The sequence below is a fragment of the Cupressus sempervirens genome, chromosome 4 (genome assembly GCF_028749045.1).
Source record: "Cupressus sempervirens isolate cs-2001-9-10 chromosome 4, ASM2874904v1, whole genome shotgun sequence".
Taxonomy (NCBI): Eukaryota; Viridiplantae; Streptophyta; class Pinopsida; order Cupressales; family Cupressaceae; genus Cupressus; species Cupressus sempervirens.
Genome location: NC_143121.1, coordinates 536,972,452 through 536,984,838, shown reverse-complemented (window position 1 = coordinate 536,984,838; position 12,387 = coordinate 536,972,452). Strand labels below are relative to the sequence as shown.

Here is a 12,387-nt window from a genome sequence, read left to right as displayed (position 1 = left end):
CTCAACTGATTTCTCTCACCAAGGTTTTTCCAAAGCTTTGTTACCGCTCCCTCTTCATTTGGATTCTTCATAAGATCACATTGTTCCCTCATTATGTTTGCAAAAGAATATGATTGATCTCTTAGTTGAGATTCATCTAAAATTCAATTTATAGTTACTTCATTGATTACTTTAAGCTTGCAAAAATGTTGAATGAAAGTTGTCATCCTTCTTTGAAAATCAGTTGGACAGTTTAGAGACCAATATTGAGGGAAAAAAAATGACATTGCTTCGAGTAGTTCCTTTGGAGGGAATCTGAATCTAATTTTTGATGAAAGATTGTAGAAAACTTGCTTGATAGAGTCAAAAATAGAGTCTTTGATCTTCTTGAAGTCTGCACTTGTAACACGTGAAAGTACCTTCTCTGATTTTGATTCTACTTCACTTCTTGCTTTGTTGGGGTTAAAGTCAAGGTTGACATGGGTATAGTACTACATTGGTATGTCAACTCCACATACCCTAGCACATACCTCATCATTTGCACCAATATGTAAAAAGTTACTAGGATTGTTCAAATCTGTGATTTCTATCCAGTTTGTAAACTTTAATTCATCTAATGGTAGTAATCGATAGAGAGTATCCAGGCTATTTCATGTCATTTGACGTAGCTTATTATATTTTGCAATGTACATAGCTCTTTGTTGGCCCTTTTTCATAATATTTCTCATGTCTTGTAGCATGGAGAAAATAGCTGCTGAAGTTAAGCATATCTTAACATTAGTTAGACTTGAGAATAGCCGAGGGAATCTATCTCGCACAAAGTGGATTAGTCTAAGCAATGGCAGATATTCAAAAAATACTCGATGCATTGGTCTATCCAAAGAGATCCATCTGGTATCATTGCCTTTAAGAAGCTTCTTCCCATTAGTAAGTCCTTATACAAAGTGTTGAAATTCCCAGACTAGTTTTGGACTTCGACAAAAGTATTGGTAAATCTCTTTGATTAGAGATTCCACTTTACTTACACAATCAAAATCGTTGACAATTCCAAAAGTTAAATTCATTTGATGGGCCATTCAATGAATGGGAATAGCGTAGGGGGCCAAATCATTCTTGATCTTTTTGCAAAGACCACCTTTATGACCTTGCATAACCAAAGGTCCATCCGCTCCAACACACACCAAATTTTTGGCAATCTCCATGTTATCCAAACCTACACATTCAATTAGAGTACTCTTTAATAAATCATATAAAATTTCAGCTATCGCACTACAATTCAATTTAGCAACACATAGTAGAAAGTGTTGACAACAAAGATCATTTACAGTATAAACATGCATGCACACCCAAGAAGTATTATCAATTTTTGTAACTTCATCTAGAGACAATGCAATGAAATTTGAGTGTTTTATTTTTTCCTTCATATCTTCTTTTTCAACCTATGCAAGACATCTAGCCCATTCCTACCTGCTGTTTACTGATGAGTGACTATTCAAATAGTTTCAAACTTTAAAAAAGTGCAATAAGGTAGTAATTGAAGGGTAGTCTATCATAGGATGTCCTCTACTCAAAATATAAAAGACCACACTTAATTGAACTACTTTTCCCATATTTTGCACTTCCATTTCTTTCATAATGAAATCTTCAATGGAACCTTTTACTGCAACACGCTTCTCCTATAATTGCTTGTGTAACTTGTATATTTTAGCATTCTTGACATGCAAAAAATTGTCCTTTTTTTTCCAAGTTAGCATGGATTTTTCAACTCCATCTATAGTTTCTTTTTTGTAAACTTTATTGACTTGTTTTTCTATGGTATCAAGTTTAAGCTGCAACCTCTTCTCTTTCTTTGTTATCTCTGTACAAATCTTACATCTACATTGTATAGGAGGCTCACCATCAATTGGATTAACCATTGGTTCAATGAATCAATATTTTTCCACCTATTCTAATTAAAAATTCCTTTTGGACAAATCCCAATGAGGTTGATCTTTTTTTTATTCCAATTTTGTTTTCCCCTTTTGTGCATGAACATGATTTATGGAATCACTTTTGGTTTTCTCACCTGACTGGTCATTAACCAATTCCAACTCTATAATATCAGTTTTTGACTCCCTACTCAGGGGAAGTGCCTCCAAATCATGTTCAAGTTCATCCTTGACTGAGATATCAGGTTCACCAACTTGAACTTCTTCAATATGGTCTTCAACTTGTGATGAATCTCCTTTTTCAATAAGCACTAGAGATTTAACTTGTGAATCTTCTAGGTTGCCAAAATTTCCACCACCAAAATATGCCAATATGGTTCTCTATTTTGGCAATGGTGGCCTCTCTTGGCTTTTAGGGATCCTACTGGAACCCCTATTACCCCTCTTGTTTGACATTACAAATCGATCAAGACTACAAAAACTAAATCAACTTAGTTGTTGAACAAAAGACTCAAATATTGATGAGTCAAAGACTATGAATAGTGACAATAGACTACTTAGACTACATATAATAAAAATAATATGATTCATTCTCATAAAAAGGGTACTACTACTATGGTACTACAGTCTAGAGTACTACCCAATAAAATTCACAAACTTATAGGCTATCTTAGCATGTGAGATGTCGAGTCACTAGTGGACACTGGACAATAAAACTAAAAAAAAAACCACTACCAGCACTACTGTCAACATAAAAAATAAATTAAAAATCACTTTCCTTTTACAAAAACCATAGTCCACGAATCAATGGGCAATGCACTCAGCATTTTGAAACTTTGATAGCAATAAGAAATTCCAGTCTCCAGCCTAGAAAAGAGTGAATTGTGTAGAATAATAATATCTTATAGTCCAATTTAGGTTGGAAAATTACACAAAATTAACAAGTGGAAATGTCAAATGTAGGCAAAACTCACCTTCCTATGAAAGCCCATAATAGGAAATAATTGGCTAAATGAGCCTGGTGGTCAACACTTGTCAAGAAAATGGTAGGCGACGCCCAACCCAAGGGAAAATTATTTGGTTGTAGTAATGGTGAAAGAACGTTGGCCAATAAGAAACATCATGCAAAGGATGGCAAAATGTTTAAAATAAATGTATATTACATTGGCAATTAGACCAATATTTTTGACCAATCATGTGATAACTAATGAGTGACTACCACGAGTGTTGGACGCAAATCTAATAAATATCCGGTGACGCGGTTGACCTATGTTACATGCACTATTCGCTAAATGAAAATTGACCTATGAGATGGGATTGCCAAATGGAAAAGATTCGCCACTAAAGTAATCATTGGTTGTTGTTAAAAGTAGTGTTAGCTGAGTTACTTGGTCATTGAAGGGGCTCGGTTGCTAAAGAGCTTAGCAGATACTATTGCTCAACACTCACTATTGTTCTTGACATGTATTGGTTTCTCGACATGTGTTGTCTACTTGGCATGTGTTGGCTGCTCGGTATGTGTTGGTTACTCAACAACGCTTGGGAGTTTGGTGACACTCGACAATGTACTGGTGCTGACTGGAGTTCTTGGTGCATTTAGCATGTGATCATGATATGGATCGATCTGAGAGTTTTTGTGGACCTATTTGTGGTCTTGGTTATCTCTTCTGTCTACATTTATTTTGTGTTGTAAACTTGGGGCTTGTCCTAAGTGTTTTGTGTAGTTATCACGTGTTAACTATAGGTTAACACAAGGGTTAACATTTTGTATTTAATGTTTGTTATGAGCTGACTTGTGGCTTAAATATGCATTTAATGCAATGGGTTTTATTTAATTTTTAATTGCTAGGCCAACTTGTGGCTTAGTTGGGTATAAGTAAGGGGTCTTGTGGAGTCTTTAGTCATGATCATCCAGTTGGGAGAAGAGAAAGAATTGTAGGAGTGAACTTTGAAGAGCTACTAGTTACAACTTGGAAAATAAGGAGATTGCTTGGTGGGCTTGTGAGCACAAGTTGAGATCTTCCTTGAAGGTTTCTACTAGACTAAAGATCCAGGACTAGTGTTGTGAGTTGGATCTTGTAGGATCTTGCAGAATTGTTATTGTGTTTGTTGATGTATTTGGCCTAACCTGGAAGGCCTTACAACCAAGCATATTGCATGTAAACAGTTATTTAATAAATAAAGAGTTGTGATTTGATATCAAATCTTGCATTATTGTTAACTTGTGTTGTATTTCTGATGTGTGGTTATTGCTGGGGGCTAGGGCATCTCCTTTGGGGATTCTCTTGCCTTGCAATGCATCATTTTTGAAAAAAGATGTGGTCGCTCCAAACATGCATGTAGCCCAAAAAAAATCAAATTGAATGAGAAGGTAAGTAATGTGCATGAGAAGGTGAGTTGGAAGGTGATTCATGTGCGATTGTAGGTGAATAGTCTCCAAGGTCAACGCAAAGGGGCTCGTACCCATAAGAGTAGCACTCCACCAATGAAAATGAAGCAAAAAAAAATTGTACAAGATAAAGACGTGATAGGAGTGGGGCCAAAAAAAATACCTCTCCACTTTTCAAAAAAAATTGACACCTACACCTTTAAATAATCTTACCCAAAAGAATTTTGTTTGTAAAAGAAAAAATAAAAATATTTTCCTCCAAAATAGTATTTTGAATAAAATAATCACTGTCTTGATTTGCATTACCAGGCTAAAACGACTTGCAAGTAAAACAAAAATTGCCTCAAATTTCAACAACGTCCAAAATGGACATATTTTATATGGAAATGGGGGCTTTCAAGTGCTCTGAGCTCAACAGTGATGTCCATTTGGGCTCACAATGCTCCAAAAAAAGGTACCCCCCAAATCCAATACAAAATCTTTTGAAAGAGAGATTTGAAAATCGATGTCAAAACTCTCAAGAACAGAATAGGGGCATGAAGATCTAATACCATGTTGAAGTTGATGAAAGATCAACCCCATAGCTCCCAAGAATCACGTGTATGCAAACACCTATCACAGAAAGAGATAGGCAAAAAACTATGGAGGTAGGAATTGCTATATCCATAGATGAGACATTCTTGTTGAGCAAAAAAGATATTGCTATTATCAACAATGAATTAATCTCAATTCTCAATTCATGTTTACAATGAGAGATCGTCCTTACAAAGGAGATCAAAACCCTAAAAAGATCTCACCTAGGTTGCATGATAATAATTTATTAAACAATTAATTATTATATGCCTAAAGTTTAGCTTAAGCAACCTAGAGTTAATTACGAAATATCTAATTATTCTAACAATATTCACCATGTATTATTCCAATGGTTTGATGTATTTTACCATTTTTGTATTACATTGACATTAACATAGAGAATGAGGAAATCTACTAAAGGAAACTCATTTTAATGTTAATTTTTTAACTCTAGTTTTCAAATTTGTAGGGATTTAGGTCAAATCTTTGCATTTTCTAAAACAATATTTTTTTTACTCTTAGCTTTCAAGAAATATAGATCTAGTTTACAACAAAGTCAATGTGGACTGATAGGTCTAGTTACCCATTGTTAGAAATTTGTTCAGCACTCTCCTCAAGATTCATGACAAGGGCTTAACTACCTCCTGTGTACTATAAGTTGTGTGGTTGTATCGGGCATTGATAGATTGATCTTTTGGTGCAATAGTAACCCCACTATAACAAATGGTATCAGACCTTCGTCACAAGTTTGAATCCTTAGACCCTCAGGTAATGCTAAGGGGGAGATTGTTAGAAATTTGTTTAGTGCCCCTCTCGAGATTTGTGACAAGGGATTAACCACCTTCTGTGTACTATAGCTTGAGTGGTTATATTAGTCATTGTCATATCAGTCTTTTGGTGCAACGACAACCCCTCTCTAACATTCATATCATGCACCAAGGGGATAGTCATATTATAAGGTAAATTTACTCAGCTATTAATTGAAGTCTTTGAATTCTTCATTTCAATTTCAGCTATTAAAGATGATCAATTTATGTGTTTTGAGATTTCAAAGTCCTTCCCCTTCATTAAATGTGGCTGTGTTCATTTTTAGGGTTATTCCCAAAATACTAATTTATCAAGAAGGTAAATATGAAGGTCCAAGCATTTTTAACAAAATGATCAAATAATTACTTCATAGTACAATTTGTGAATAAAAAAAAATCAAATATGGGTAGATTTTGAGAGAAGGATGCAATTATTTATTTGCACTATCTTTGCACTTTGTTATTTTCTTTTAAAACTTTCTATAGACTATTGTCATGGGAGACATGCATCAAAGTAAGGTTGAGATGGCCCTTCAATCTGACACCTTTATTGCCTTATTAGGTGAGTTAAAAGATGCACTATTGACTGGTGGTTATGGAATCTAGAATAACTAGTGAAGGTTTTAACATGGGTTGGGTTGTCGTACATGACAAACCAATAGTTTATCTAATTTGTATGAAGATTGAATCAAATTGAAAATCTTTAATGAAATTTTAGACATGTATTTTAAATTTTTGCACTCTTATTTTTACATAATGCATATAATACATGTATGCTATATTTTTAGTAATTTTTTTTAAATACTTAGGAAATTTGATAATGTTTCAAATAGTTGTGAATTTGATCAAATTTGCATTTGTATGATTTTTTTTTTGCATTTAAGCCAACATGAGGTCTACATATAGGTTGTAAGGAATTCAATCATTTTCTACTTCAGAAAAATTGTATTGTGCTTAATATTTAACGCCATTTTAAATTTTCTATGACTGTAGGTATACATTTATATCAGTCTGTAGTTCTGGTCTTAGTCATTTCGAACTCATCATTTTTGTAGAAAGTTACTTTTTGCATTTGTAGAGTGATATGATTTCTCTTTATTTTGTGTATTTTGTAGGTTCTTGAATTCTGCAATGTATACATAATGAAATAGTCTCAGCATATAATTATGGAATTTTGTGTTGTAGCCATGGATGATACCTTACATTTGTTCAAAGTTTCTTGTACTTAGGTCTTAATCTTTTATAAGGATTCAAAGTGAAGTCCATAGTAAATCTATGGAAAAAATACTTGAAGCTTTCAGGTGTCCTTATGGGATCCCATGGACTAACCAAGGGATCCCCAACTTCTCAACTCATGTTTAAACCAATCAAGGTACTTTTGTATTTACAATCTTCTTCTTTCAAATATATTGAAGATAAATATTTTCACTCACCTACATCCAATTAATTCATACTTGGAATATATTTTAGAAAATTATGTTGTATGTTTATACTATAGTTTCAAGTGATTCTTCATTAAAAGGGTTGATCTATTCCTCAATTATTTTTTGCTTGGCTCCCCTATTTTGGCTATGGTTTTCTAAATTTTAAATAAAAATTGGAAAATTTTTTGTCTCTAGGAATAATAAATATTAGAAATATAAAAATAAGAAAATAAAGAGAAAATAAGTTTGAAAGAATGTGGCTTTGGCATTTGCAATTCTTGAAAAATGTTCAGCATTGGTGGAATGAGGCTCCACTTGTTGATGGATTTAAGATGCATTAGTTTGCCATGAAACTGAAGTTTGTGAAATCCTAAATAAAGATCTGGAATCAATAGGTATTTAAGAATATCTTCTCTCAAAAATCTAAAGTGAAACAACAACTAGAAGATGTATATAATCATATCATCCAAAATGGTATGATTGAAGAAACATATGTCTCTCTGAAATATCTCCAGCTAGAGTGGGATGAATTGTGTGCTAGGGAGGAAACTTATTGGAGACAAAAGTCTAGAGAGCTATGGCTTCAAGATGGTGACAAAAACACAATTTTTTTCCATGCTTCAGCTAAGCAAAAGAGAGTCTCTAATTCAATATTTCAAATCAAAGATGCCAATTTAGGAAACCTCATTACAAATGAAAATCTCATTTAGCAAGAAGGGCTTAAAATTTTCAAGAATCTTCTTGCCCCTAATACTTCGCCCTCTCCTACTCCTTCACAAGTTAATGAGCTCCTTGAATCCATAACAACTATGATATCTTCCCAAGATAATGACATGTTGTGGGCACCTTTCACCATCTAAGAAATTTGTAAGGTGGTTTTCTCCTTTTCTCTTGACAAAGCCCTTGGCCTAGATGGCATCTCTACCTTGTTTTATCAAAGTTCTTGGGATATCATTGGTTAGGACTTATTTGCTGCTGTTGAAGAATCCAAGAAGAGCAAGAACATGCTTAAGTATTTCAATACTACAAATATTTCAATTATTCCAAAGATCAATGATCCTCAAACATTTTTTGATTTTAGACCGATTTTGCTATGTAATCTATCTTACAAGATTATAACTAAGGCTATTTATGTATGCTTATAGTGCCTTATCCCTCACATCATTTTTCCATAACAAAGGGGTTTTGTCCTAGGTAGAGAAACTATGGAAGGAGCCTTACTGGCACATGAGGTTCTCCATTCTATAAATTCAAACTAGTCTTCAAATTTTGTAATAAAACTTGATATGATGAAAACATATGATAGGGTTTGTTGGAATTTCTTACTTCAAGTGCTTATCAAAATGGGTTTCCCTAAAAGCTCGTGCAAGTGGATTATGGCTTGAATTTTAGGTGCTTGGTTCTCTATTTTAATAAATGGTAAACCAGTGGGATTTTTTGCATCTACACAAGGGGTCAGAAAGGGAGATCCACTATCTCCAATTCTCTTCATCATTATGTCAAAAGCTTTCAGCAGGACCATTTCTCACCAACACATGATCAATAAATGGCATGGGGCTCATATTTCAGGTACAAACATTTCTATCACACATTCCTTATTCGTAGATGATACATTATTATGTGGATTGTCAAATGTTTAGGAGGCTTGACATATTAAACATATTCTCAATCTTTACTCAGTGATATTTGGTCAAGCCATAAATGCACAGAAGTCAAAAATCTATTTCTTCAATACAAGCAGAATGATATCTCATAAAATCAATTTGATTTTGGGTTTTACAATAGATTTCCTACCATCTATATATTTGGGAATTCCTTTCTTTATGGGTTCAAATAAATCTTGCTATTGGTCTTCAGTCATTCAATGTATTCAGTGTAGAATTGTGGCTTAGAAAGTAAGATGGTTATCTTTGGTTGGTAGAATTTTGTTGATCAAGTCCGTCCTTGTTGCAATCCCAAATTATTTCATTGCTTTCCTCAAAGCTCCCCCCAAAATACTACTCTAAATTCAAAAAATGATTAAGGGATTCCTTTGGACAAGTAACATGAATGATTCTCGCGAAATCCCACTCATCTCTCTTTAAGATATTTCACATATCCCTACAGTTGGAGGTGCTGGTGCGCATGATCTAACCAAAAGAAACAAGGCTTTTGGTGGAAAATTAGTCTGAAAAATGTACAACAAGCCTCATTCTACTTGGTGTAAGATTATGCTACAAAAATACCTAGACAATAATGAGTCGTCTAGAATTTTCTCCATGTTGGATCCCCCAAAAGGTTCAGTTATTTGGGATTTAATGATAGCTTCATGTGACATTGTGGTTAAATATGTCTCTTGGGAAGTTAATAATGGTGGTAGAGTCAATTTTTGGAGGGATTCTTGGAATGATCAGACTCCTCTCTCAAATTGTTTGATCTCTACTAACATTATTAAGGTTTCTAAACTTCATTGGGGTACTCAACTAGATCAGTTTCTTGATAATGTTTGTGAATTTTTTGGAAAGTGTTTTAAAAGAACTCAAGTCTGTTGCCTTTGACATCTCAAGAGATTAACTAGTTCAAAGACATATTGGCTTCTAGACAAGTATTCATCTCTGGATCTGATGATAGGATCATTTGGGCTCCAACTAAGGATGGCCATTATTCAGTAAAGGAGGGTTATAAGATCTTACAACAAAATGTATCAAATAAAGTTGTTAGTAGACCATATACATTTTGCTAGAACCATATTGTGCTTCCAAAGGCAGGGTACTTTTCTTGGCTTGCATTAAAACATAGGATCTAGACTAGTGACAGATTGAATAGACTACATATTGCCCCATCTTTTAACTGTGTTTTATGTAATGAGTGTGAAGAATCAGTGGATCATGTCTTTGTCTCATGCCCATTTTCTTATCAGTGTTGGAGCTTCATTTTGAACAAATTAAATTATAGTACTCCACTTCAAAATAATCTTTGGGATCTCTTTCAAGCTAGGCCAGTTCTTTACTCAAACTCTTTACATGCAAATCTATGGAAATGTATTCCAGCATTGGCTGTCTGGGCTATATGGTGGGAATGAAATAAGTGTATTTTCAAAAAAGAATCTCATTCCTTATAAAAAGTTCTGGAAAAAATTGAAAGATTTGTATCAGAGGTGACAAACACAAGTCTGAAAAACTCAAAATTTAACCCTGTTGTTACCTCTTCGGACTCTCAAGTGATTCAAAAATAGAAATTGTTATTTATTCCAGATGGTTGGAAAATCAATAGCACAATTTCTTCTCCCTTATCTCGAAGAAATGTAACTTGGAGACCCCTGGATGTGGGATATTGGAAACTGAATTTTGATGGTGCATCAAGAGGCAATCTTGGAAATTTTGGTCTGGGTGCATGCATTAGAGACTCTAATAGTGAAGTTGTGGCACTTACAACTTCCCCTTTTCCTATTGGTATAAATAATATTGCAGAAGCCCAGGCTTTGCTAGCTAGTGTCATTTTAGACAAACAGGGTAATTTTTGGCTGTTGCATATTGAAGGTGACTCTTCTGTAATTATAAATGCTTGTATTCATAGAAAAAACTATTCTTGAAAATTAAAATATATCCTCATCCAAATCTAGAGGCTCTTAGATAATTTTCATGGTGTTTGCATATCACATAAATTAAGGGAAGGAAATCAAGTTGTTGACCCCCTTTCAAACATGGGTTGTGATGGGCTATTCCTCTCATCATTTCATCTGATACCCATAATTGAAAAGTACAATATTCTTAAAAGTTTAATTGAGCTTGATAAGAATACTTGCTCACATTGACAGAAGGATGAAGGTCAGAGTGTTAAGCTGTAGTGAAAATAAAGGATTTTTGGGTAGCCAGAGACATGGCAAGAACAAGGAAAAATGCTTCACCAGCTGTAACTCCGATAGAGAAGAAAGAGCAGTGAAGCCAGTGAGGTCGAAAGGAAAAGGACAAGGAGATGATCTCGAGGACTTCTCTGAGGCTTAAATATGCTTACCCAACGGCTTCTTCATCTAATGCTAAAGATAAAGACATCGATGATAATGGTGGTGAGGTCATAGAAAATAACGCTAGCATGTTGGGAGAAAGGTTTTATGATGTTGAATCCATTCGCAAGAAATGCTTTCGCAGGGGCAAGGTGGAGTATCTTGTTAAATGGCAGGGTTGGGCAAAGAGTTCTAATACCTAGGAACCTTCTCATAATGTTAAAGAATACTTTGACATCATATGAGAATTTGAGAAAAGTTATAGAAGTGCTAGAAAGAGAGGGAGAAAGAAGCAGAAGCCTTCTCTAGAAGATCAAGAAGTGGAAGACGCAGCTACCGAAGCAAGATTGTTAGATGTGCACAATGAAGTTGCAAACTTGATTAAAGATACAAACATGCAAGAAGAGATTTCAAAACAAGGCAAGGATGAAGGAGCACCAGTCAGCTCTCAGGACAATGCAAAGTCTATTGAGGGGCTTGATGCAGAGAATAATTCTGACAGGATTGAAGAGACACAACGTTTATGCCAGAAGATAAAATCTGAGAAGCCATCCTGTTCTGCTTCTTCTGAGTCTGTGAAGGGAAATGGAACAAAGAGTTTCTAACTTGTGCTTGAAGAAGATAGTAAAAAAGGAGTAGAAGGAAAGGAATACACTCTTCCTAGCGCGTGTGAACTGAATGTTTCAAAGAAAGGATACCCTAGCTTTGGGAGGCATGTAAAGTAGAAGGATGAGGGGGAAGATCAACAAGTAGGCCAAAGTCTTGACAAGCAATAGGAAAAGATAGTTTTAAATGGAGATGGATTTGCCCAAGTGGAGAATAATAATAATGTCATTATCAATTACCAAGAGCCAACATGTCCTTACTCTAATAAGTTTGCTACCATCACAAATATACTCAAGACGATCAGTTATAATAATTGCACAACAACAAACAAACCAGATGTAAATGTTCTTTTCAAGGTTCAAAGAGCAGATGGGCAGGAATTGGTGGTTGACAACAAATTTTTAAGAATTAACTGCTCAAGTTTGTTGATTGATTTATGAACAACATTTTTGATACAACACTATACAGTAGAAATGCAAAGAGTAAGTTATAAAGTAGTTGTAATGACACTGTAGTTTGTCAGTAGATGTCTTCTAAACTCTCTGCAATATAGTCAATCAAGGAATGACCAATGTAAATGTTCAAAGCTATGTGTGGAAGGTGCGTTGCTGGGCATTTTTATCAAGTTTTGTGGATACTATGACCAACCATTGTTCACAAAAATTTTAATGTCAGTTATTTGACATTTGTGGTGAGATTG

At 34.5% G+C, this 12,387-nt stretch overlaps 1 pseudogene; it reads left to right on the top strand.

Moving 5' to 3' along the window:
- Window positions 1–10,957: 10,957 nt before the first annotated feature.
- Window positions 10,958–12,158, top strand: LOC149562304 (chromo domain protein LHP1-like; annotated as a pseudogene).
- The last annotated feature ends 229 nt before the right edge of the window (window positions 12,159–12,387 follow it).